Source organism: Bubalus bubalis, chromosome 14 (assembly GCF_019923935.1).
Source record: "Bubalus bubalis isolate 160015118507 breed Murrah chromosome 14, NDDB_SH_1, whole genome shotgun sequence".
NCBI classification, from domain to species: Eukaryota; Metazoa; Chordata; class Mammalia; order Artiodactyla; family Bovidae; genus Bubalus; species Bubalus bubalis.
The window spans coordinates 46620352-46647791 of NC_059170.1; the positions used below are offsets into that span (position 1 = coordinate 46620352).

The 27440-nt window shown below is 43.4% G+C and overlaps 1 pseudogene; it reads left to right on the forward strand.

Moving 5' to 3' along the window:
* Positions 1–15750: 15750 nt before the first annotated feature.
* On the forward strand, positions 15751–26516 carry LOC123329045 (annotated as a pseudogene).
* Positions 26517–27440: the final 924 nt, after the last annotated feature.

A 27440-nucleotide genomic window follows, 5' to 3' on the forward strand; every position in this document is an offset into this window, starting at 1 on the left:
AAGCCAGGCTTTCAGATTCCATTTACTAGGAACAGTAAGATGTCCATGTGATGTCAGTTCTTATCATGGCTCCCTCATTCCTTCTCTCGGGCCATAGACAAACCAGAGGTTTTCTAATACGGCTTCAAGAAAGAAGTCTGGCTCAGGAAAACCACAAGTGTGTCCCTCTTAATGTTCACCCCACTGACCACTGGCTGGATCCCTGGGGTTCCTCTCCTCTCATCCCCAGGTCCAGTGCTTGCTGCCCAGACTTCAGAAACATCCAGGCTGGCACTCTTCAGGTCCTGCCATCCCTTGGGGGGCTAGAGTCCCGGTTGTCTGCGTGCCCCAAAGTACTGTCTTCCCATCCAAAACCTGAGGAGGCCGTCTTCTCTCCTTCTCAGATAATGTAGCTGATCTTATAAAGGCAAACCAAATTCCATCTCAAAAAAGGGTATGCTGCTGCTGCTTAGTCACTCAGTCGTGTCCAGCTCTTTGCAACCCCATGGACTATAGCAAGAGTACTGGAGGGGGTTGTTATTTCCTCCTCCAGGGGATCTTCCTAACCCAGAGATGGAATCTTTGTCTCCTGCATCTCTTGCATTGGCAGGTGGATTCTTTACCACTGAGCCACCTGGGAAGCCCTAAAAAGAATATATCCAATGTTAAAAGGCTGCCCCCTTCCTTTTATATAAAACCAGAGCCTTCTCACCGATTATGTGGAAGGAAGGAGTGCTATCACCTGTGGAATAGACAGCATGGAAAGCATTAGCGTAGCAGAGGCTGGCGGACACCCAGCATTTCTCGGGAGGACTTTCCAGCACTGTAAATAACTGGGTGTGGGACTCTTAATGAGGTCCTGATCAGAGATGGACAGACAGGATGTGGCATTTCTGAACTCTCTGAACTCTCCCTTCCTTTCACCCCCTCACACGAGGAGCTGCTGTGTCACTGACCCCGACTCCTTCAATGTGTCCCCAGTATGTTAATTCACCTCTATTCCCGGTCCTGGGTGAAAGTGAAAGTGTTAATCACTCAGTCGTGTCTGACTCAATGTGACCTCATGGACTGTAGCCCACCAGGTTCCTCTGTCCATGGAATTCTCCAGGCAAGAACACTGGAGTGGGTTGCCATTCCCTTCGCCAGGGGATCTTCCCAACCCAGGGGTCAAACCCAGGTTTCCTGCATTGCAGGCAGATTCTTTACCATCTGAACCCCCAGGAAGCCCCTGGTACTGGGTAAGCTTGACTTATTTCTCACCCAGACAATCTTCAAGAGCTTCCAGACTATCCTTTCTACTTTTAATCACCAACCCCATCACTACCAATTCTTAGATAATTAATACATCTATCACCACTATAAATTTCTTGAAAGCAAATGTTGGTTTTATCAATACTCCATGCACAAACTTTTAGTGACCGACTCCTGTGGCCAACTGAATTCAGTGCACATTTCTGGGCTCTGTGCTTAAAGGTTTCTCTCTGTCTCTATCTGTTTATCTCTATCCTTTCTCTCTCTTCACTCCTAGTGTGTGAATGCACATGTATACACTTGATATCTGACATCTTGCTTATATACACACACCATATATAGCAAAGATGTTATGCAATAAAATCTGAAGGCTAAAACTATTTGCACAAGATCTTTTCAAGGTCCAGGGATGCTGTGCAAAAACTCAGGATGTGCCAGGTATGAATCCTGGACCCAAGCAGCTTGGTGTCTACTGTGGTTGAACAAACAGTCTGCCATGATCTATCAAAAGAATAAGTGATTCACTTCAGCTTCTTAGCTTTTAATCATCTGCATCTCAAATTCCATTTGTCTATTTAAAATCTGCCCTGATCTTCCTGACCCACTGCCACATTCCATTGCTCAGCCAGGAGCCAGAAAAATGGACTCACTGGCTCATACGGGCTCTTTTGCGCTAAGACCAAGTTGAAGGATGAAATGGCAGATAAAGCCCACTTTGCTATCCACAGCTCCGTACTTCAAATTACATGTAAAATTTCCTCAGAAGAAAGATGCCCTCCTTTCAGTCTGAACTCATAAAAACTGTCTTTTAAAATTCTTTTAAATTACAAAACGTGATTTGCCACTCTAAATGTGTTTGTTTGAGATTCTCTTGCATTTCATGCTTTCTTCATCTTCTCTAACTCTGTCTTCCTCCTTTTCTGTCCTTTGGATGCATCTGCCTGTAGCAAATGTTCTTAAAAATACATCTCCCCTGACAGAGCTTGCTTGAAAATTCACACAGAGGAGAGAAGGAAGAGGCAGTTCCATTGATCGCCTCCCCCCATCCGCACCACTTGTTTCAATATCTTGTTTTCAGTTGGAAGGGGAGACTCTTGCTGAGCAAGAAATTCTGAAATTAATTTAAAGCTTTTTTTATTTCTTTCTCTACTGTATAGAATTTTATCTTAACCATAAACAAATTAAAGGGTCCACCGTCAAACAAACCAGTGAATGCCAGGCATGTCATTAATACTTCTGAGATAAATGATCAGATTAATAAAAATGCAAACCCACTTCCTGGGTGAGACGAGGAGGGAGGAGAAGGCAAGACCAGGTTGTTAGATAATCAATGAGGCCATCTTCTCCACTCGGAACTCAGCCGCTGAAACTGAATATGTTATACGGTTATAGCAGGCGCTGTGGGAGGAGGATTTTTAAATCCCAGGAGATAAGCAGGATGGCTCAAAGCATCCGAGGCCACCACCCACGGTTTTACTGTCAGTCGGATTCTCTAAGAGGGAAAGCTGCATCTGTGGGGAGTAGAGATGCGGTCCGCCCACTCACCCAGAGGATCACCGGGTGGATGAGAACCCCTCGCCTGTGGGTTTCACGAATCTGACACTTTCATTCTCTCCTCTGCCTTCTTCCTCCCTCCTCCCAGGTTGCCACCAGCCTCAAGGGAAGACCAGGGACTACACTCTGCTGAGCTCTGGAACCCACTGCAGGCTCTGGCCTTGGGGTGCCTCTGAAATAGGAGTCCATCTCGGTGATAACTTGGAAATAGGTAGGTGGGTCCCCTAGTTCTGGTGCAAAAATGGAGCTGGGGAGACTGATCCACTCCTGGGGCCCCCAAGGGTGAGGGGCAGGCTGGGATTTGAAAGCATGCCTTAGGGTGAGTTGAGTTTCCCCCACAAAACAGCCCCTGCTGCAAGCACTGGGAAAGGAGTCATTTTCTTTGGGAGGTGAGAGGAGAGAGAAGAGGGTGAGACAGGAAAGGCAGAGATGGCAGGTAAAGTGGGATGCAGCCTGAATGTCCCTGCCCTGGGCGACAGGCTCTCAGCCACATAGAAGCAGGTGGTGCAAGAACAGTGAGGCTGGGAATGTGTTCCGAGACCTCGACGGGAAGACGCTGCCAACCAGGGCACCCCTCTCCTGGTGTGCAGGGGCACAGACCCCAGTGATGTGGGGGACAGGCGTGGCCCTGGGCAACGTCAGCAAGCTGGAGGGTGACCACAGAGCGAGGTGGGATGTCCAAGTCGTCTGCTACCCGGGTCCGTCTCCAGCGTCTACACACAGCCCCTCCCCGAGGCTGTCCACCCTCAAAGGCCCCTCATGTCACAAGCACACACCGCAGCTCTTCCTGCTTCCCCTGGGCTACCTCCTTCCCAGGTGGTCACTCGCCCAATTCAAACTCTCAGCATGTCAGAAGGCAAAATTCTTATAAGGGAGTGGCACTCTGAGGGGCACCCCACACCAGCAACATCGCCTGGGTGCTTGCTGGAAATGAAGATGCTCAGTGCTCGCCTGCCTCAGGTGAGCCATTCCTAGCCTCTAAGCTGAACACTCCCTCTGATTCCTATGCTTAAGTCTAAGCACCACTGATATTGGTCTCAGGTTATCCGTGGGACCTTATACTCAAAGGTGCTGCCGCCGCTGCTGCTAAGTCACTTCAGTCGTGTCTAACTGTGCGACCCCATAGACGACAGCCCACCAGGCTCCTATGTCCCTGGGATTCTCCAGGCAAGAATACTGGAGTGGGTTGCCATTTCCTTCTCCAATACTCAAAGGTAGCAGCTTAGAAACTTTTCTGAAGATTAGAATTTTTTTTAATAAAAAGAAAATGAAAGAGAATTCGTTTGACCATTAAAGAAAAATATGCACTTCACATATCGTGCCACAAGAGAGGTTTTTAACTTGGAGACACCACAGACCCCTCCTGGCACCAAAGGTTTCTAGACAGAATGGATTTGTGAGCATATCTGGGGAGAAATTACATCTTCATGCTCACTAAATTCTGCCACAATTTAACAGGTTTTTTCAATCCTGAACGTCGGTTGATAAACCAGAGTGGCATTGGTGGCTGTTTGGACTGTGTCACCATTAACATCACGGCTCTGTGCAGAATGCTTGAGAGTTGTTGTAAATACCTTGGCTATTGTGCCTGTCTCTGCTTCAGTCTTGTTATTGAATGTGTTAATAAAGCTCAAGGAGAACCATTTCTCCCCTCATAAAACTTCTGACACTAATGTATAGGGTTTTTCTTCTCACTGATAACCATTCTCTCGACCTCAGTGGTAACGGGTGTCCTACAACTTAATTTAATGCTGACACTAACTACGCAGAGTCAGCACAGAACCCACGTGTTAGGGAATTGGCCTGCAAGGCTGATCCCACTTCCTAAGCCATCACATGACCTGTACTTCTGACTAACCAGGTCTAGACTGGAGTTTGTTCCCACGACTCCCTTCCAGGTTCCATTATTTGTGAAAATGGCTCACAGAACTCAGGAAAGAACTTACAGTTACATTGGTTTATTGTTGTCTTTCAGTCGCTCAGTTGTATCCAACTCTTTGCAACCCCATGGACTGCAGCATGCCAGGCTTTTCTGTCCCTCCACCATCTCCGAGTTTGCTCAACTCATGTCCATCAAGGCAGTGATGCCATCTAAGCATCTCATCCTCTGTCGTCCCCTTCTCCTCTTGCCCTCAATCTTTCCCAGCATCAGGGTCTTTTCTAATGAGTCAACTCTTGGTATCAGGTGGCCAAAGTATTGGAGCTTCAGCATCAGTCCTTCCAATGAATACTTGGGATTGATTTCCTTTAGGACTGACTGATTCATGACAAAGGATATGAATGAAGAGCCAGATGAAGAGGTGTGTAGGGTGATGTCTGGAAGAGTCCCACGTTGAGGAGCTTCTGTCCCTACGGGGTTGGTGTGCATCACCCCACACCCGTGGATGTGTTCACAGACCCAAAAATTCCCCAAATCCCATAGTTTAGGGATTTTTTAAATGGAGGCTTCACCACGTAGGCATGACCTCTCACTAACTCAGTCTCTAGCCTCTCTCCCTTCCTAGAGGATGGAGCTGAAAGTCCTAAGCTTCTAATCACGTCTTTGTCTTTCTGGTGACCTCCCTCCATTCTGAAGCCATCCAGGAGCCCACCCAGAGTGACCTCATTAGAACAAAAGATGTTGCTATCACCCCTGAAATTCCAATGAATTCAGGAGCTCTGTGTCAGGAACTGGGAATCAAAAGACAAGTATTAAACCAAGAGATGTTCCCAGCACCCATCACTCAGAAAGTTACAAGGGTTTTGCAAGCTCTGTGCCAGAAACTGGGGGCAGAGACCAAACCTGGGCTTCTCATTCTATCACAGATGCACATGTATCAGAGAGAGGAGAGGGGAAGAGAGGGGAGGTAGGAGGAGGGAAGGAAAAGCAGCAGCCCAGGGCCAGATTGCACCAAGCTGTCTCCTGAAAAAAGAGAAGGAGAAAAAAGAGGAGGAGGGAAAAGATACTGAATGTGGACACATTTATCTCAAGGCAATGATCATATATCAAGCACCTGCACTGTTTCAGGCAGGATGCTAAGCACAAGGGTTAAGGATCGTAAAATGTAGCTCTTTTCTTGGGAAGTTCACTTTAAGCTCATCTAATCATAACAAAATTTTTCATCAAATAAATATAATCAATCATCTACATGCAACACTACCAAAGATTATTAAATTAAAAGGGAGTAGGGCTCCAGGACTCAAAGAGCCTTCCAGTATAGTCAGTCAGACAAGGTATGAAGCAATTCAGGATTACAGAGGGGTGTCCTGTAATAAGTGGGTCTTCTCAGGTGGCTCAGTGGTAAAGAATCCTCTTGCCAATGTAGGAGATGCAGGAGATGTGGGTTCGATCCCTGGGTGGGGAAGATACCCTGGAGTAGGGAATGGCAATCCACCCCAGTATTCTTGCCTGGAAAATTCCACGGCCAGAGGAGCCTGGCGGGCTATAGTTCATGGGGTTGCAAAGAGCTGGATATGACTGAGCATACACACAGGCTTGTAATAAACTCGCAGCAAGGAAGAAGAGGTCTTAGTGGACTCTGAGGAGGAGCGGTCCCTGAGGGCTAGAGGGAAACAGGACATCCAGAGGGGGAGGACTGGGGCATTCTCTGGCTGGGGGCCTCAAAGGTCAGAATGGGGTGGTCCTCAAGTTGGAAAAGAGGTGATTAGACTAGACCAATGTGGCTGAAACAGAGGGTTTATGTAGGAGTCTGGGAAAGCTTCAAAGAGCGTGGAAGTTTAAACTAGAGCCAAGTTTGATAAGGTCTCAAGCGCCAGGCTAAGTCTAAAATTCTATCCGCCACCAACATGTCTAGTAGGTGGTAGGTGCTGCTTTTTACATCAGGATGCCATCAATCAACACAGAATCAAAAACCAATCAAGGCTGCTCAGTCCCCATGCCCAGTGAATATTTAGTGCATTTTTTAAAGTACTACCAGAGGCAGTAAGCATCCGTCTTGTTTTCTTTATTCTTTCCCCTTCCCCTCTTCCCCACATTATCTGATTATCCGAAAAAATTAGCCAGTGTCAGTTAGACCCGCTGCTGTGATGCAAATGCAATACCCCAGCAGTCCTAAGCTTAGGCTGCCCCCTAATGGTCTCATGAAATATGTTCACTTAAGAATCTTAAAGTAGATTTTCAGAGTAGTCTCAACAGAGGAATTAGCACACAGGAATTAGGGAGACTCAAACTTACTGCTGCTCAGCCCCACCCCAGCTGAGCATGGGCCAGGCCTCAGAACTTTTAAACATTGCCCAGATTTATGAGAATTCTTGAAATCAGGTGAAATTATCCCTTCAACTCTGCTGTTCTTTTCTCAAAGTTATTTTGTCTGTCCCACGTCTTTTGCATTTCTGGCTTAAGTGGTAAAGAATCCACCTGCAATGCAGGAGATGCAGGACATGTGGGTTTGATCCACAGGTGGGGAGGATCCCTTGGAGGAGGGCATGGCAAACCATTCCAATATTCTTGCCTGGAGAATCTCATGGACAGAGGGGCCTGGCAGGCTATAGTCCATGGGGTCGCAAAGAATTAGACACAACTGAAGCACTTCAGTTCAGAGAGTTGACTCATTGGAAAAGACCCTGATGCTGAGAGGGATTGGGGACAGGAGGAGAAGGGGACGACAGAGGATGAGATGGCTGGATGGCATCGCCGATGGACATGAGTTTGAGTAGGCTCCAGGAGTTGGTGATGGACAGGGAGGCCTGGCATGCTGCGATTCATGGGGTTGCAAAGAGTCGGACACGACTGAGCAACTGAACTGAACTGAACTGAAGCACTTGGCACGCATGCACACACACTGCATTATCATTTTTGGCATACAGATCTTGGAAAACCAGACCCCTCACACACAGAGCTGATGCCAATGTAAAAGGTCACAGCCACTTTGGAGAAGTTTGACAATTTCCTAAAAAATTAAACCTACATCTGGCATATGACCCGCCCATGCGCTGCCAGGCATTTCCCAGGAAGAATGGAAACCCATGTCCCAGAAAGACCCATACAGGAGCATTCCAGCACCGTCACGGCGTGTCCCACTGCTCTGACTGCTTTTCCTCCCCTTCATGGTCACCCCCCAAGCAAGGCACTCTTGGGAAAACTCTTGGCTTGGGGTCTGCTGTGGGATCCCAAGTTAATAGAAACTGAAAGCTAAAATAACAATGAGCTAGAAAAATTGTCATCCGTTATGTAACCAAAAGAGCTTCTCTTGTTTTGTTTTGTTTGGGTTTTCTAAATATAACTTGATATATCCTGGGATGAACAGTGAGAATTTAAAGGACAGGGTCCTTCCTGGGACCTGGCCACAGAAGAGAAGGTAAAAGCAGCCTTTCTTCCTAAACAAAGAGAAGTGTTGATACTTATGATTCAGGAAGACAAAGGAGAGATAAGCAAAGGAAGGATGGGGAGAAAGGAACAAGCAAGTTGGATGCAACTGGGACCAGGGGAGAGGGACCCAGCAGAGGAGCCTGGCAAAACCTGCAGCTCCATGACAGCGTGATTTCTATCGACATCCTCCTGTGAACTCCCCTAAGGTCCCACAAGTGCACAGGGCTCACCAGTGCTGTGAGTGGGTGCATGTGCTGTGCTAAGTTGCTTCAGTTGTGTCCAACTCTTTGTGACCCTATGGACTATAGCTCGCCAGGCTTCTCTGTCCGTGAGATTTTTGCAGGCAAGAATACTGGAATGGGTTGGCATTTCCTTCTGCAGGGGATCTTCCCAACTCAGGGATCAAATCTGCGTCTTTTATGTTTCCTGCATTGGCAGGCAGGTTCTTTATCACTGGCAGCACCTATGAATGGGTGGACTTCTGCACAAAGAAGGTATTGAGGTTCCTATGTCATAAGACAGAACAGAGACCAGGAGGAATGGGAGCAGAGCCAGAGGCTGAGATGATGCCTTACAGATTTGGTCTTGGATATCACCAGCTGGTCTTCCCTGGTGGCTCAGTTGGTTGAGAATCCACCTGCAATGTGGGAGACCTGGGTTCGATCCCTGGGTTGGGAAGATCCCCAGAGGAGGGCATGGCAACCCCCTCCAGTATTCTTGCCTGGAGAATCCCCATGGACAGAGAAGTCTGGGGGGCTACAGTCCATGGGGTCGCATGGACAGAGCAGAGGGGTGGCTCTGATGGTCAAGCCCACCTGGCTCTCTGAAAAGCAGGGTAGGAGGGACAGTAGTAAGTGAGACACCCTAAGAAATCATGCCTCATCTCCTGTCCATGCTGGATGTAGATGGGGTTCTCCTTCTGCAGGTGAAGACACAGCTACTGCCTTTTCTTGTCTGGTGGAGGGCAGTGAGAGCAAGGCCAGGGGGTGTGACATCAGCTCAAGACACGGGGATTTCCTTAAGGGACAGTGAAATGAAAATCAGGAGGAACGAAGTGAGCCTGCGCCAGCCCAGCAAGGAGGATTCAGACACAGAACAGGAAACAGAGAAGGAAGGTGGGTAAAGGAAGTGACGCTGCTCCAGAACTGAAGCTCAGGACAGTAATGGCCTCACATTTCATAGTTTAGAGCAGCTGTACGTTAGAAAGGGTGGATGACCTCTGAGTGCAGTGACCTCAGTCCACGGAGGGGACGTCGACCTTTCAGACCGTTCCTCATGGGGCTGGGTGATTAGCAATAAAGAATTGGCAGAGTCTAACCTTACAATAATCACAATTACATTCCAGGGGGTGGGCACCACATTTTTGAAATGATGTGTCTTTTTCAGAACAAATTTCCCAAGGAACAAATCACATGAATATATGCTATATCAAATAATTTTTCATAATGCTAGGAAATTGGCATTTCTAGGTATACACTAGCTACAGGGTTGTGACTTACCACGCAGAGAACTGCTTCTGTTAATTTGGTGAGGGAAATTGAATTTGTGGACAGTGAAGAATGAAGTCAGGGCCAAGTCTCACAGTAACTTGATGTTCACAGTAAGAAATCGTTCTCTGGGTATAAAGAGCAACCAGAGGAGTGGAAGGGTTTCCTTCGGGGGAAAGTCTGGTCTCATTTAACAGCTGGGCATGCAGAGATGCTTTCCAGGTTCAAGGTGCAGATGAGGCAGCATCACTTATGTAGGCGCTGCCACTAAAACGCGCTTACTTCACCCCTGCAGATTTCCGACCATCTGATTTTCTTCCTTCCCTCCCTAAGGACGATCACAGGTTCTTTCAGGGCTTTAATAAGACTTAGAGTCAATCTTGGAGAAGGCAATGGCACCCCACTCCAGTACTGGAAAATCCCATGGATGGAGGAGCCTGGTAGGCTGTAGTCCATGGGGTCGCTAAGAGTAGGACATGAGTGAGCGACTTCCCTTTCACTTTTCACTTGCATGCATTGGAGAAGGAAATGGCAACCCACTCCAGTGTTCTTGCCTGGAGAATCCCAGGGACGGGGGAGCCTGGTGGACTGCCGTCTCTGGGGCCGCACACGACTGAAGCGACTTAGCAGCAGCAGCAGAGTCGGTCTTCCTCTCTTTTTCCTCTCCTTCCTCACCATCAACTATGTACAGTCTTAGACTCCTTAGGTTGTTGGCGCAAGGTTGTGTGTGCTACGGAAACTGAAGCGTTCAATTTAAACCACGGCCGGGGAGCGTGCAACGTGTGCTCATGACGCCACCTCCTGGTGACGTATTGAACCGCACACTAAAACAGTTCTCAAGGTTTTTGTTCACAGAAACCCTGTACACCCCAAAATTATTAAGGATCAATACTGAGAATATTTATAGTATTATAAATTGCAAACAAAAATGTTAAAATTCCTTAAAGTATTAAAATAGCAATAATAAAGTCATTACATATTAATATAAATAACATCTTTATGAAAAAGATCATTGTTTCCCAAAACAAAAAATTGGCGAGAATAATTGCCTCGTTTTAAATTGTTGCATATCTAGTATAGAACTTAATAAAAGACACCTAGATTCTCATGTCCACTTCTACATTCAGTCAATTTCAAGGCGGTGCTTTGGTTGAAGTACATGAAGAAAATCCACCCTCACAGGTATATAGCCTTTTCAAATAATTGGGTATATTCTTCTCTGTTACTACATTGAGATCTGACAAGTAGTAGTTCCTTAAAGTTTAGCTGCTCTGTGAAATCTTAAAGCCCATCAGTGAACTTCTTTTCTGTTACATTAAAATATGTTGTCTCTACTGCACTTTGAATCTATCTTTATCCACACCTGATTTTGTAACACTGACCTGTGACCATCTGGAAAGCCACTGGCTGCTGAGTTATGAGTTTTAACATATTCTACTACATTCTACAACAAGAAAAAATGTACTTAGTGTTTTCACCACCAATGTCATCAGAAAAGTGTTTTTAAGTTGAGAAAATGTCAAGTCCACTGTGGTGGACACAAATTTCCCAAAATTTTACTTTTTGCTTTGAAAATTCAAATTGTGTAATTGACAAGTGACTTTCCTTGCAATGACAGGCTTATTTTGTGCATTTTTGAGAAATATCTGCCAATACCCGAATCTCAATAAACTTGCTTTGCCTGTCATTTGTTGTTTAGAGTAAAAATGATGTTTTGTGAAAAAGTAAATAGTTCATTTCACAACTCAACAACCTTGCAAGTGTTTTTCCTTTAGACAAGCACAACCGGGCATGAAGCAAAAGTGCTTTATGCTTACCTCCCATTTCATCATGCAGAAAGTTTTAAACACATGCATTTTAAGGGTAAATAGTAAAATTAATCATTGTTACTGCTTCTTCAAGGTCATTCTTCAGTGAAACTGGCATTTTAAAACCTGATCAAGACATTTAACGGTGAATCCCTGACACTGTTTATTATTATTTTGTTCATGAGGGCTTGGTGTAAGAACAGAATCCACTCTGCATATATTAAGCAAGAAAGGGTTGGATATAGTCTTAGGTGATTATACAGTTACTGTAGAGTCTAACACAAGTTCTAGGCTGGGATTCCAGGATCTTTGTTGTCAGAACACTGTAGAACTGACCACCAGCAGAACTACCTCCTTGGAGACCACCCCTGGAGTTGTCTCCACATCAAGCCTCTGGTGTCTATACACCAAGAAACTGACAACGTATAGCAGGAAGATGCTTCAGAGTCCCCTGGCTTAGCAGCAGAGAGCATGGAAAGACAGTCTTCCCTGAGCTCCTGTGACCCAAGTATCACGTGAGTCGACACAATTCGCAGAATCGAATTTTCATCCGTTACCTCCAACAGCAAAGAAGCATGGGAAATAGAGCATTCGGCTTTCTAACCTCTCAAACTTAGAAGGAAGGGGAAATGAAGATTTAATGAGTCAGTTCTGGTTTGGACCTAGTCAACAGGAATTTGTCCAGTGATGACAACTGGCAGGTAGCTTACTTTCTCTGCAAGCGACAGAAAATCCGCCTAGACACTGTACAGATTTCTCTCTTGCACTTTTACCCATTGATTGTGAGCAAATGGGCCAACTGCTGCCATGAAGCCGGACAGAATGGCAGGGGGTGTGAAGGGTATGGAGTGGGATCAGGCAGGGATCAGTCAGAGAACCTGCATTGTCCTTAACCAGAAACCCATGTCTTTCTGTGGGTGACCCTGGGATGTCACAATAGGGACCATGGAATGTTCTGACATCTCTTATCTTATCTTTTTTTTTTTTTTGACATCTCTTTTCAAAAGCCCTTCTTCTAGTCCACTTAGCAATGTTTCTTTTTAAGCCAACAATTCTCAAAACTTGATACTGTGTTTGAAATGTGGGTTAAAATAGAGTCCTGAGCTGTACTGCCAGAGACTTTAATTCAGTTTAAGATAGAATCTAAATTTCTTTTTAATCTTTTTTTAAATTGTATCTTCTTTCCTCCTTTTTTTCTTCCCTCCCTTCCTCCCTCCTGTCCTTCCTTCTCTCCTTCCTCCTTCCTTCCTTGATTCCTTCATTCATAGTTTATCTTGGGAGGTTCGGATGCAGTTGGTCCACAGTGAAAGAAACACAGTCTTGAGCCATCAGGTCCTGATCCTGAGAACCCAGATCCGCCTGTTTCATGAGACCATTTCCACAGATGAAAGGAAGTCAGCTCTCACTCTGTGATCAGTTAGCTCTCCCCTGGGTGGAGGGACACAGCAAGGCTGAGCAACTGTGACTTCTTCCCCTGCTTTTACATTAAGGAAGTCATTTCCCAACCAAATTTAGCTAAAGTCCAACTACTAGTTTACCTGAAAAGTATTATTTCTTTCCTCTGTTTTGTTTCCATTAGTTCCCTCTTCCTGGATTTTATTTGAGCATATATTGTAAATCAAAGCTCTATCTTTCCCCCATCCTATTTCATCACTGCTTTGTGATATTTCCTGTATCTTATTTTCAAAGTTTTCTTTTTTTTTTTTTTAGGTCTCTTTCAGGACTCATTATTTTGTTTTATTGATTTGTGTATTAGGTGTTTGACCAGTGCACCACCCCTTTAATTCTTGTAGCCATCTAGTTTATTTTATATTAAATATATAATATTTACATTATATTTTACATTAGGAGAAACCCATTCTTCTCCTTGTACTTTCTCTTTAAAAAACTTTTTATTTTCACCAATTATTGATATTTTTATTTTTCTTCCAGATGAACTTGAGGAATAAATCTGTATTGATTTTGCCTTCCCTTTATTTTTTCTTTTAAATTGGCCAAACAGGCTTCTCACGCTCCTCATTTATTTCTTCTTATCTTTCAGCAATCTTTCTCTTATACTTAGAATTCACCACTCACAGCATACATAATAAACTGATTTCTTCTTTTGTCTTTAAGACTGTCTTCAATAGTCATATTTCCTCAAAACACACTGACTTTCTCTCACACCTAGAAATTTTCCCATCTTCTTGACCTTGAAATAAGGACAATGAAAACAAATCTCAATCCTTAGAGTTTAAAAAAATCAATTTTGGAAAACGACTTATCTCTTCCTTAACCTCTAAAAGCAACACAAGTTATTCTTTTTTTATGTCAGCACAACAGCAGAGGCTAAAATTATCTACGCAGCACCATTTAAATCATGCCTTTCTCTGCCTCATACTGACACAGCTTAAATATTTAAATATAGTTTCTTTGTTGTGAACACAAATCACCGGCCTTTCTCCATCACTCTATAATCCACAAGTCACCAATACGCTAAGCAAATTGTAAGGAAGCACACTGAAGTTTGCCCGGATTGACTTGGGCCGTCAGTATTGTCTATGTACACAACTAAGAAATACATAGGCTACCCAGGTGGCTCTCGTGGTAAAGAATCTGCCTGCCGATGCAGGAGATGCAAGAGACTAGGGTTCAATCCCTGGGTCAGAAAGATCCCCTGGAGTAGGAAATGGCAACCCACTCCAGTATTCTTGCCTGGAAAATTCTATGGACAGAGGAGCCTGGTGGGCTACAGTCCACAGGGTCACAAAGAGTTGGACACACTGAGCCACTGAGCACACACACACATGTAATATACAAAGATGTTGTGGTGCCCTTTGGTGAGTTTTTCAGTTCTCAGCGTGTGCTCTGTCTATAGCCTGCAAAGCCACAGCCGCCGCCACCACCTGCATAGCCAGTGATGCTTGGGTTCAGGTTTACCAATAAAGCCCAACCGAACCAATGAGACAGTTTCTCTTGTAAGAATTTGGACCTGAAAAACAAAGATGTCATGAATCCCTGCTGGAGATTTAATCATAGGATGTGCAAATTCTGAAGCTCTGACATTTTCACCATTAGCCATAAATCTGAGAGAACAGATGTCTGCAGAGAAACAGTGATGAAGCAGGCAGGCTGACAAGAGGGACGAGGGTGAGGGAGAAGAATTAGAAAACGTGGCCCACACTTTTTGTATCTTCTACAGATATTTTCTTTGTGAAATTCTCCTTTAGACTATTCCTCCTCTTCAATTTTTGGAAGTACTTGAGAAGGACTGGCTTCCCGTGTGGCTCATCTGGTAAAGAATCCACCTGCAATGCAGGAGACCTGGGTTCGATCCCTGGGTCAGGAAGATCTGCTGGAGAAGGGATAGGCTACCCATTCCAGTATTCTTGGGCTTCCCTTGTGGCCCAGCTGGTAAAGAATCCCCCTGCCATGTGGGAGACATGGGTTTGATGTTGGGAAGATTCCCCTAGAGAAGGGAAAGGCTACCCACTCCAGTATTCTGGCCTGGAGAATTTCATGGACTGTATAGTCCATGGGGTTGCAAAGAGTCAGATACGACTGAGTGTAAGAATTTGGACCTGAAATGCATGAGAAGGACTAGCATTCATTCTTCTTAAGTGTTTGGTAGAATTGAAACATGGTTCAGTGAAATCACCTGATCTTGACCTTTTTTTGTTGGTAAGTTTTTTTTTTCTAATGACCTTTTCAGCCTCCTGCTCATTATTGGTGTGTTCCAGTTTCCTATTTCTTCATGATTCAGTGTTCAGAGGCTGTTTCTAGGAATCTCTCCATTTCTTCCAGGTTGTCTGTTTTTTAATATCTATTTATTTGATTATTTTGGGATGCATGGTGTCTTAGTTACAGCACATGGAATCTTAGGCTCATTCTTTGCAGTGAGAAGGCTTCTCTCTAGTTGTGGCACATGGGCTTCGCTGCATCGGGCATGGAGCTCTTGTGGGCAGGCATTCAGCAGCTACCGGGTTCACACGGCCAGGCCCCTTCTAGGGCACAAGGCCTATCTGGATGGGCACCAAGGCAAGGCTCAGCTCATAGGAACCATGCACATAGCCCTTGTTGCAGAGCATCCCCAATGCACTTCTTGGTCAGAGCGGACCCTGAGCCCCTCAGAGCAGGACCTGAACTAACAAACAGCAGCTCCTGGACAGGTCTGTAACCCTGGGCTACCCTCTGTGCAGCCTCCTTCCAGCAGATCTTCAAGATGTTTCTATGGCCCCTGGGGCACTGGGCACCTGTCTGCACCCACCACCCCTCCTCTCTCTGACTCCTGGGTTTCTCTCATGCAGAGAAGGGCTTTGGGAAGTTGCTTCCTACTCATGGACCAATTAAAATGGTTAGAAAACAAAACCAGAGCTGAAGCCACATGTCCATCTTGACCCTGAGGACCCAAACCTGTTCCTTGGAACTGGCCAGTGCAGCAAAACCCATTTTCTGCAGCTATGAGTCCCTGATGGGTGAGGATTGGCTGACCCAGGCCCGTCCGCGAGCCCTTCTTAGGTGTGTCTGGAATGAGTCTTAATAACGGTCCCCTCCATGCAACAAGAATGCCTGCAGCAGTACCTGATGCCATGCTTTATGCCCTGGGCCTGGGCTGGAGAAAGAGTTAAGGACCTGTGGGTAGCCCGGGCTGACTGGGACTCTGCAGAATGATCCGCAGGAGTTGCCAGGCTGCTACCTGCTAAGGAACAGGACGTGTCACCTGTACCTGCTGTTGGAAGCTCTCCCCAAGACAGAAGTGAAGAAGCAAGTGAGAGGGTAACAGGCTGGAAGGTCAGGGGTCTCCAAAGGGGGAAATAGGCTGCAGTGTCAGACATTTTTTTCTCTCTCCCTTAAGCAGCAGGAGGAAACAAACTCTCTACGGAAATGTTTTTCTTAAGCAATGTTAATGAAACTATATATTTGCTTTGGAATTTGGCTTTCTTCAAAATGGTTCCACCTAAGACTAACTTTGGCTGATAATAGCTCAATAAACCAGTATTCCTATCAATCATTTTATGGCTAGGAGATGACACACCTCTTGCCATCCTATCTCAAAAATGCATATTGTGGGAGAGGGGCCTGGTGAAACTCCATCAGCCTTGAGGTGTCTGTCTTATCTGATTACTAACTTTCTAACATAAAACAGCGTGCTAAAACTAGCGGGGCGGGGGGCACTCTCCATCCTCCTTCTGATGTCTATGTCAGAAGCTTTCTCTGTCCCTTTTCATACTTTAATAAAACTGCTATACAAAAGCTCTTGAGTGATCAAGCCTGGTCCCTGGTCCCAAAGCTAAATGTTCTTCTTTGGAGATCATGAATCTGACACTGTTCGCTGGAAGCTATCACAAGAAAAAAGGCAATAGGGGGCAGGATGGGAGGAGTAACTCAAGTAAGGGAATGGAAGCTTCCAGAAGCTCACCCAGGCCTAGGAGCAACCTGCTTGGCCTGCAGGAGCCAACCAGGCAAGCGTGCTGTGGCTCAAGAGGCTCCAAGCCCTTCCCTTCAGCCTCTGAGGTCTTGAGAATCCCTTGGACTGCAAGGAGATCAAACCAGTCAATCCTAAAGGAAATCAATCCCAAATATTTATTGGAAGGACTGATGCTGAAACTGAAGCTCCAATACTTTGGCTACCTGATGCAAGGAGCCAACTCACTGGAAAAAACCCTGATGCTGGGAAAGACTGAGGGCAGGAGGAGAAGGGAATGACAGAAGATGAGATAGTTGGAAGGCATCGCCAACTCAATGGACAAGTTGGAGCAAACTCCAGGAGATGGTGAAGGACAGGGAAGCCTGGCATGCTGCAGTCCATGGGGCTGCAAACAGTTGGACACAATTGGGCAACTGAACAGGGCATTTTACTTGGGAAGGGTGGAGCAGCTGGCCTGCGGGGTCAACTCACAGTTACTCAGAGATGCTTCCATGTGGTCCACCAGCTTCCCATTGAGTTCGCTCATTTTGAGGGGCTGCTGGCTGCATGTGAGAGAAGTTCCCAATACTGACCATATTCAGAATTATTCATTCAGTAGAGCAAGCAAATTGATACAGGATTAACTTGTTTTTGCTTTTTCCTCTTCTAAATCATACTGAAATTAACATACTTATTCTATTTTGTAAGCACCTGTCCAATAATTAGGACAAATTCCCAGAAGTGAAGTTGGCTGGTCAAAGGTATTCTGTTTTAAATTTTTAAGTCTTTTGATTTGTCTAAAGTTATATTTTAAAAGTGTATCAATTTATAAATTTCCCTCAGCAGAATATGTGTTTATTTGCATACAACCTTCTCCAAACCTTCAGTCTTGCTATAATATTCATTCTAATAAGAAGACAAGATATCTCACTTTTGGTTGAACTTTCATCCCTTGATTAGTCAAAAAGACAAATATTTCTTTCTTATATTTTCAATGATTAGTATTTTGGATTCTGTGTGCGTGTGTGAACTGCCTATTCATGTCCCTGGTGTGTGTTTTTCCATTTGGGGTACTAGATTTTTCCAACTCTTAAAGGCACATAATTCCATTTGATTTTCTTTTTCTCCTGATTTCTCATTTTGGATCTGTGGAGTCACCTATATATATTTACTTTGCTTAATCTAACACAATACCCTGCCTTTACCACCCACCCCCCCCCAACACACACACAGTGTAGATCCTCACACTTTGTTTTATTCACCTAGAATCAGAAATAGTGAATTTGCAACTATAATCACAAATGGCACCCCAATGTACAACATCAGGCCAAAGCTGCTCACCACTGCCAAGGCAGCAGAAATGACTCCAAAGGCTGCCACCCACATTTTGTTTTGTATAGAGTCACACCTGTAAATTTGGAGGGAAAAGTCATGCAACTTGTGGTGGTAGCTTCCATACTGAAATTCCAGCAATTCATAACATTCTTGACTCAGACACATCTTCAGAGTCCTCATGGGCAATAATTCCCATACTTGTCTGCAGGAGAATGTTAATTTCCAGGCACTAGCCCATTCCAACTGAACAAAAACAAAGGTGGGGAGGGAATAGAAAAGCTGGGAATCTGTTCAGTTCAGTTGCTCAGTCATGTCTGACTCTTTGCAACCCCATGGACTTCAGCACCCAAGGCTTCCCTGTCCATTACCAACTCCTGGAGCCCACTCAAAGTCAAGTCCATCGCGTCAGTGATACCATCCAACCATCTCATCCTCCGTTGTCCCCTTCTCCTCCTGCCCTCAATCTTTCCCAACATCAGGGTCTTTTCAAATGAGTCAGTTCTTCACATCAGGTGGCCAAAGTATTGGAGTTTCAGCTTCAGCATCAGTCCTTTCAATGAATATTCAGGACTGATTTCATTTAGGATTGACTGGTTGGATCACCTTGCAGTCCAAGGGACTCTCAAGAGCCTTCTCCAACACTGCAGTCCGAAAGCATCAATTCTTTGGCGCTCAGCTTTCTTTATAGTCCAACTCTCACACTGATACATGAGTACTGGAAAAACCATAGATGGGCTGATGTTGGCAAAGTAATGTCTCTGCTTTTCAATATGCTGTCTAGTTTGGTCATAGCTTTTCTTCCAAGGAGCAAACATCTTTCAATTTCATGGCTGCAGTCATCATCTTCAGTGATTTTGGTGCCCCCCAAAAATAAAGTCTCTCACTTTTTCCATTGTTTTCGCATCTATTTGCCATGAAGTGATGGGACCAAATGCCATGATATTAGTTTTCTGAAAGCTGAGTTTTAAGCCAATTTTTTCAGTCTCCTCTTTCACTTTCATCAAGAGGCTCTTTAGTTTTTCACTTTCTGCTATAAATGTGGTGTCATCTGTGTATCTGAGGATACTGATATTTCTCCCAGCAATCTTGATTCCAGCTTGTGCTTCATCCAGCCCGGTATTTCGCGTGACGTACTCTACATATAACTTAAATAAACAGGGTGACATTATACAGCCTTGACATACTCTTTTCCCGATTCGGAACCAGTCTGTTGTTTTGTATCCAGTTCTAACTATTACTTCTTGACCTGCATACAGATTTCTCAGGAGGCAGGTCAGGTGGTCTGGAAGAATTTTCCACAGTTTGTTGTGATCCACACAGTCAAAGGCTTCGGACTAGTCAATAAAGCAGAAGTAGATGTTTTTCTGGAACTCTCTTGCTGTTTTGATGATCCAGCAGATGTTGGCAATCTGATCTTTGGTTCCTCTGCCTTTTCTAAATTTAGCTTGAACATCTGGAAGTTCATGGTTCACATACTGTTGAAGGCTGGCTTGGAGAATTTTGAGCATTACTTTGCTAGTGTGTGAGATGAGTGCAATTTTGCAGTAGTTTGAACATTCTTTGGCATTGCCTTTTGTTGGGATTGGAATGAAAACTGACCTTTTCCAGTCCTGTGGCCACTGCTTGAGTTTTCCAGATTTGCTGGCATATCGAGTGCAGCACTTTCACAGCATCATCTTTTAGGATTTGCTATAGCTAAACTAGAATTCCATCACCTCCACTAGCTTTGTTCATAGTGATGCGTCCTAAGGCCCACTTGAGTTCGCACTCCAGAATGTCTGGCTCTAGGTGAGTGATCACACCATCGTGATTATTGGGGTCACAAAGATCTTTTTTGTACAGTACTTCTGTGTATTCTTGCCACCTCTTCTTAATATCTTCTGCTTCCATTAGGTCCATACCATTTTTGTCCTTTATTGTGCTCATCTTTGCATGAAATGTAACTATTCCAGTTGATTCTTATGTAACAAGCCAAGCAAAAATCCACTGACTGGCCTTTCAGAACCACAAAGATACACTAAAACATTGCAAATAGCTAATTCCCCTCTGATCTTCAAAGGAATGTGAATGGAAGCAAGCAGTATGAAAGTGCCCAAGTCCAAGTATCTTCTCACCCACTTGTTATGACTCCAGTTAGCCATAAACGCAATTCTAAATACCTCCTGTATGTCAAAGCTGGTTTAAAATATATATTGTGGCTAACAGAAAGAATGACAGCTTCCTTCCAAAAGATGTTCGTGGTTCTCCTCTGCTAGAGAAGTGTGCTCTAGAAAAGAGGCTGCATGTGTGTGCTCAGTCGATTCAGTCATGTCTGCTTGTAATCCTATGGACTGTAGCCCACTATGCTCCTCTCCATGGGATTCTCTAGGCAAGAATAGTGGAGTAGGTGGCCATGCCCTCCCTCTAGGGAATCTTCCTAACCCAGGGATCAAACCTGCATTGCAGGTGAATTCTTTATCGCTGAGTCACCGAGGAAACCCAAGAAAAGTGGCTACTGATTTCAAAAAAAGTAATATGTGCTCCATTTTGAATAACACAACTTATGCCTGTTTCTAGGTTGGACCCACAAAAATGGGAATATATACACAGCATTTTAAAAAAAATAAAAAATAAAGATTTAATACTTTAACTCACCAACAACCACAACTTTACATCTTAAAATATTGATGACAATCCCTAGGTTTCTGTTTTACTTCACTGCTAACTGCTTCAAAACAAATGACTGATAACTGCCTCTAGAAACTTTTAGTAAGAGAGAGAAACTAAGTTTGGTTTGAAGACTAAGAAATTCAGCTACGGAAATGGAGTTACTGATTCCCAAAGAGCAATAATATAACTAAACACCTTATTCATGCAAGGCCACATTAAAATAATTAAACTTTCTTCTTATTAAAACAACTATGTGTGTCTGTATTTCACCTTTTCTCAAACTGCTGATGCTATCAGTTAAACTCAGGGCCCCAGATCAACATACACACACACACACACGCACCAAAATAAAAGTAAATTTCTTTATTATGACAAAATTTGATTACAACCAATACTTTCTTAAAGTAACAATATTGATTTACAAGAGTTTAAGATAAAAGATGCTTACTCCGTGGCAAGAATGTTATGACCAAACTAGCCAGCATATTAAAAAGCAGAGACATTACTTTGCCAACAAAGGTCCATCTAGTCAAGGCTATGGTTTTTCCAGTGGTCATGTATGGATGTGAGAGTTGGACTGTGAAGAAAGCTGAGCACTGAAGAACTGAGGCTTTTGAACTGTGGTGTTGGATAAGACTCTTGAGAGTCCCTTGGACTGCAAGGAGATCCAACAAGTCCATCCTAAAGGAGATCAGTCCTGGGTGTTCATTGGAAGGAATGATGCTAAAGCTGAAACTCCAGTACTTTGGCCACCTCATGCGAAGAGTTGACTCACTGGAAAAGACTCTGATGCTGGGAGGGATTGGGGGCAGGAGGAGAAGGGGATGACAGAGGATGAGATGGCTGGATGGCATCACCGACTCAATGGACGTGAGTCTGAGTGAACTCCAGGAGCTGGTGATGGACAGGGAGGCCTGGCATGCTGCCAGTCCATGGGGTTGCAAAGAGTCGAACACGACTGAGCAACTGAACTGAACTGAACTGAAGATAAAAGTAACAAGATGAATCTTGAAATCAGAAAGATTAACAGGATAAAAGCTACATATGACATGTTTAGCCCTATTCCCTCTTTCAGGTTTCTGGATTGGTGGTATTTTTTAGAGGTTGGGGGGAGTGAAGTACATTATTAGCTAGAATGATTTGAGTTTGACTAGTCGCTGTGTTGACTCTCTCTAAATGACCTTTATTTTAATGCTCAGTAGGCAATGGAAGGAAAGATATGAATGTAGAACACTAGTGAACACACTTGCAGATTTTCTAGTCCCCAATAAGGACGTTGGTTAAACAGTTTTTCAGAATGACTTAGAAGAGTCTTAGAACTTTAGATTCCTGCAGTCCTGGAACACAGATCTGCAGACTCTGATCTACGGTTTATAGAGAAGTTGCAGAATCCATGTGTCTAAAAATGTCTTCATGTGATTCCGGTGCTCAGGCTGACTTGGGCATCACTGGCAGCAAAATGACTAATCAAAACAGCTCACTATTAAAAACAAAAACTACACATTAAAGAAAGCGTAAATCAGGAGTTCCCTGGTGGTCCAATGGTTAGGACTCCTTGGTGCTTTCACTGTTGGGGTCTGGGTTTGGCCACAAAAAAGGCATAAATGGATGAAATGAAGATAATAGGCTATAATATATACAGAATATAAATACCAAAACAATAGAAGTAAGTCCTTCCTTGTCACCAATTATTTTAAATCTAAACAGATTAAACTTTCTAATCAAAAGGCAGATATTGTTAGAATGGATAAAACAGCAAGATTCAACTATATGCCATTTACAAGAGATTCACTTTAGATCCAAAGACAAATAGATTGAAAGTTAAGAGGACTGAAAAAGATACTCCATATGAATAGTAACCAAAAGAGACTAGGAGTGCCTGTACTGATAACAGACAACATAGACTATTTCAAAAACTGTTGAAAGAGAGAGAACGACATTACATATTTATAAAAGGGCCAATTAATCAAGAAGATATAACAACTATAAACATAAAAACTTATACATTGCTAGTGGGATATAAAACGGTGTTGCCTCTGTGAAAAAAGTTTGGTGGTTCTTGGTGTTCGAAAACAAGCTAATCCTATATCAACACGGCATTGGTCTGCTCAGAGCATATTAAAGTTTTGGAATCCTACTCAGTCTTTAAAAAGAGGTAGATATAAGGTGTTAAATGAAAAATAGTGGTTATGAAATAAGATGTTTAAAATTGAGCAATATACAAATATGCCTGTATACTTGTATAGCAAATTCTGGATAGATAACACTTAAAATATTAGCAAGGATTATCCCTGACAGGTGGAATTGCAGTTGTTTAAAGTTTTTCTTTGTATTTTCCTGTACTTTCAGGGTTTATTTTACAATAAGTGTAAGAAGGTAAATGTTTATATTTTGGAAAGTAAACAGCTTGAAAGAATTAATAATTGGTTTCCTAGGGGAGATAGAGGAGGAACTGTGCACTGGATGTATACCTTCCCAGTACACGCTCACGCTTATTCAATGTTCCCACAGCCATGAACAACTCTAGTGTAGACAACTGACTTCATATCAACCATCTTCATATTGTCTGTATATACATAGACATGTGAGTGTAGGGGTGAATGTGGTGGGGGCGGGCTGTGATTTAAGTAGCTCAAGAAATGTGTGAGGACAATTTCTGAACCAAGTGGCATAAATAATAAAACCGGTTTTTAAATACCTGTTCCATATCAATGAGTTTATTTGTGGTCCTTAGTAGTTCGGATTCTTGCCCTTCATCCAGCTGAATGCAAGTGAAATCCACAAAGCTGGCAGCAGGGGGCGTGCCAGGATGCAGTTTGTTATAGACTACATAAGCCTGTGTCACTGAAGGCCCTTCTCCCAGATCATACACACAGAACATCGGCATTAGAGGCCAAGTGCAATTCCCAGTACCTTCCTATGTAACCCATGGAGAAGATCTTCCAAGGTTGGTATTAAAATCAAGCAGCATTTCAGTTCCAAGCTTCCCTGGTGGCTCAGAGAGTAAAGTGTCTGCCTGCAATGCGGGAGACCTGGGTTCGATCCCTGGGTCAGGAAGATCCACTGGAGAAGGAAATGGAGACCCACTCCGGTACTCTTGCCTGGAAAATCCCATGGACGGAAAAGCCTGGTGCAGGCTATAGTTCATGGGGTCGCAAAGAGTCAGACACGACTGAGCGACTTAACTTTCTTTTCACTTTTCAGTTCCAAGTATTGATTTTGTATCAATACACACAGAAACAGAGGTGTACGGGAGTGAAAGCGGTAGGAACCTTGGAAGCTTGAGGAAAGTGAGATTTACCTGCAACATGCTTAGGCTGTCCTTTGCAATCTCCTTTCTTCTCTGTAGTCCTCCTCTCCTAACCTCAGAGTCCTCAAATGTTCTCCTGTCCTCTTTATTACAAATCAATCAGGAAACATCACTGTGGAAGAGACTGGTTACTTTAGTATTCACTTAATATGTAAAGGATTCTTAAGGTTTACTTTGGTACATATTTCTGATCTCAAGAGTACCTACATTTTACTGACATAATGCCTTAGCCTGGGCAGGTGAAGATGGAATGATAGCATTCTCGGTATCAGAAACAGACTAACAGGAAAACTACATGGATGTAGATATCTGCGTGTGTATAAACTACGGGTGCCTTTAAAATCATACCACATCGATAGCTAGATGCTAACTGGAGAACAGATAAATCCAGCTTATATTTTAAACAACACGATGTTACCTCAATATTACTGCCTTAGAATAAAATGGTTTATAAGATAAAATGGTCTCTCAAATGTTCTGATGGAATCAGAGATACATTGCTAATCCTGCTTCACCTAATACCCAGTCAGCCAGGTTTCCTGACTCTTCATTGAATACCCTGAATGATGACTGCGAGTAGAGTGTACTGCGCTATGTGTACAAATAGGAGTGTGTACAAAGCACAGAGTTATTACAGAGCAAGGAGTGATGAGTTGTCTTGTGGACTCAGAGGCAACCAGGGAAGGTGTCGGAAAAAGCTGTATCCAAACACAGACTCCGCAAGATCAATGAGACCTTGAGGGATGGGCAAAGAAAACAGTTTGAGTTGATCTGGTTAATTTTTAATGGATGTTAAAAAAGTACGAATGCTCTGCTTCTTTCTCTAACAGGTGTTGGGGTCGATGACATGTTTACCATGATTTCTGCCTGGCAGAAGACCAGCCTCATGGATAGCATAAGCAAGCGGATGTCTGATGTCTATGCAAAAGTGGCAGTACCCATGACAATCACCACCATGACCAACGTTCTGGCCTTCTATACAGGAAGCTCTTTCAGGTCCGTACAATACTTTTGCATCTATACAGGAACAACCCTGCTCTTTTGTTATTTTTATAACATCACCTGTTTTGGAGCATTTATGGCCCTGGATGGGAAAAGAGAAGTAGTCTGTCTACGCTGGTTGAAGAAGCCGGAAACAATTGACCAAAAATTTTCCTCATCAAATAGTCCTGCTGCCTCCCATGTAATTCTCTTCAAGATGAACACAAAGCTGATATCCATCCAGTGAATCTATTCTTTAGAGACTATTTTGGTCCTTTTCTCACAAGCACCGAGTCCAAGATTTTTGTAGTGTTCCTATACATTTTGTACATCATAAGTAGTATATATGGGTGTTTCTGAGTGCAGGAAGGTTTAGATCTCTGAAATTTGGCAAGTGATGACTCCTACATCATACCATATTTTAATGTAGAAGAAGAACAGTTTTCAAGTTATGGTCCCAGGGTTATGGTTATCCCAGAGATGGACCTTGCCCATCTCTTAAGGTCTCATTAATCTTGCGGAGTCTGTGTTTGGATACTGCTTTCTCTAACACCTTCTCTGGTTGCCTCTGAGTCCATAAGACAACTCATCACTCCTTGTTCTGTAATAACTCTGCACTTTGTACAGACTCTTGACTACTGGGATAAAGTTACTAGGCAAAAACTGGAAAAATGTCTGGCAGATTTTGAAAACGATGAGTATGTAGATAAAAACCTTACAGAGTTTTGGTTGCGAGAATATATAAAATATATAGAAAAACTCCATCAAGATTTAAATAAGACAGCTTTTCCAAGCAATATTCCCACTTTTTAATGGAATTTCCACTTTTTGTGTATGATATTAATATTACATCATCACAGGAAATCATTTGCTCCCAAGCCTTCATTCAAACCATGGGTATTTCTTCTTCAACCAATAAAAAGCTGATGTTACTCCAGTTCCAGACATGACAGAGAAGTGTGAAGCTTCCCTAATGGTGTATAATCAGGCATTCATGTATTTTAATCAGTATTCTGCAATATTAGAAAACACTGTTCAAAATGTGGTTGTTGCATCAACAGCTATGTTCATGGTTTCTTTATGGTTAATTTCTCATCCCCTGTGTTCTTTGTGGGTAACTTTTGCTATTGCCTCTGTGATTGTGGTTGTCATGGGTTTTATGGCCTTCTGGAATGTCAATCTTGATTGCATAGCCATGATTAATCTTGTTATTTGTATAGGGTTTTCTTTTGACTTTTCTGGTCACATTTCATCTGCGTTTGTTTCCAGTTCAGAGCACTCAGTAAACCAAAAAGCCACTGAAGCATTGTATCTGCTAGGCTACCCTGTGTGACAATGTGCAGTTTCAACAATAATAAGGGTATAAAGCATACATCTTCAGGATATTTTCTAAGACTATGCTTTTTGTTATGTTATTTAGAGCTGTTCATGGTCTAATTTTTATCTAGTATTCTTAACTTTTTTTTGAAAGTGAGTTTGAATAGCCACTAACAAACCAAAGACCAATTATACAATTCCTTATTGGCCCAATCCAATCTGATGAAAATGTACTATTAAGAATAGTCAATAAACTAAAATCAAAGACATGCTTCCTTGGCTTATAAATACTGTTTAAAAATGTTATTTAACACCCTGCTTATTTAACTTATATGCAGAGTACATCAAGAGAAACGCTGGGCTGGGTGAAGCACAAACTGGAATCAAGATTGCCGGGAGAAATATGCTGGAATTAGCTATTTGCAATGTTTTAGTGTATCTTTGTGGTTCTAAAAGCCCAGTCAGTGGATTCATGCTCAGCTCGTTACATAAGAATCAACCAGAATAGTTGCATTTCATGCAAAGATGAGCACAACAAAGGACAGAAATGGTATGGACCTAACAGAAGCAGAAGATATTAAGAAGAGGTGGCAAGAATACACAGAAGAACTGTACAAAAAAGATCTTCATGACCCAGATAATCACGATGGTGTGATCACTCACCTAGAGCCAGACATCCTGGTATGTGAAGTCAAGTGGGCCTTAGAAAGCATCACTACGAACAAAGCTAGTGGAGGTGATGGAATTCCAGTTGAGCTTTTTCAAATCCTGAAAGATGATGCTGTGAAAGTGCTGCACTCAACATGCCAGCAAATTTGGAAAACTCAGCAGTGGCTACAGGACTGGAAAAGGTCAGTTTTCATTCCAGTTTCAAAGAAAGGCAATGCCAAAGACTGCTCAAACTACCACACAGTTGTACTCATCTCACATGCTAGTAAAGTAATGCTCAAAATTCTCCAAGCCAGGCTTCAGCTATACATGAACCATGAACTTCCAGATATTCAAGCTGGTTTTAGAAAAGGCAGAGGAACCAGAGATCAAATTGCCAACATCTGCTGGATCATCGAAAAAGCGA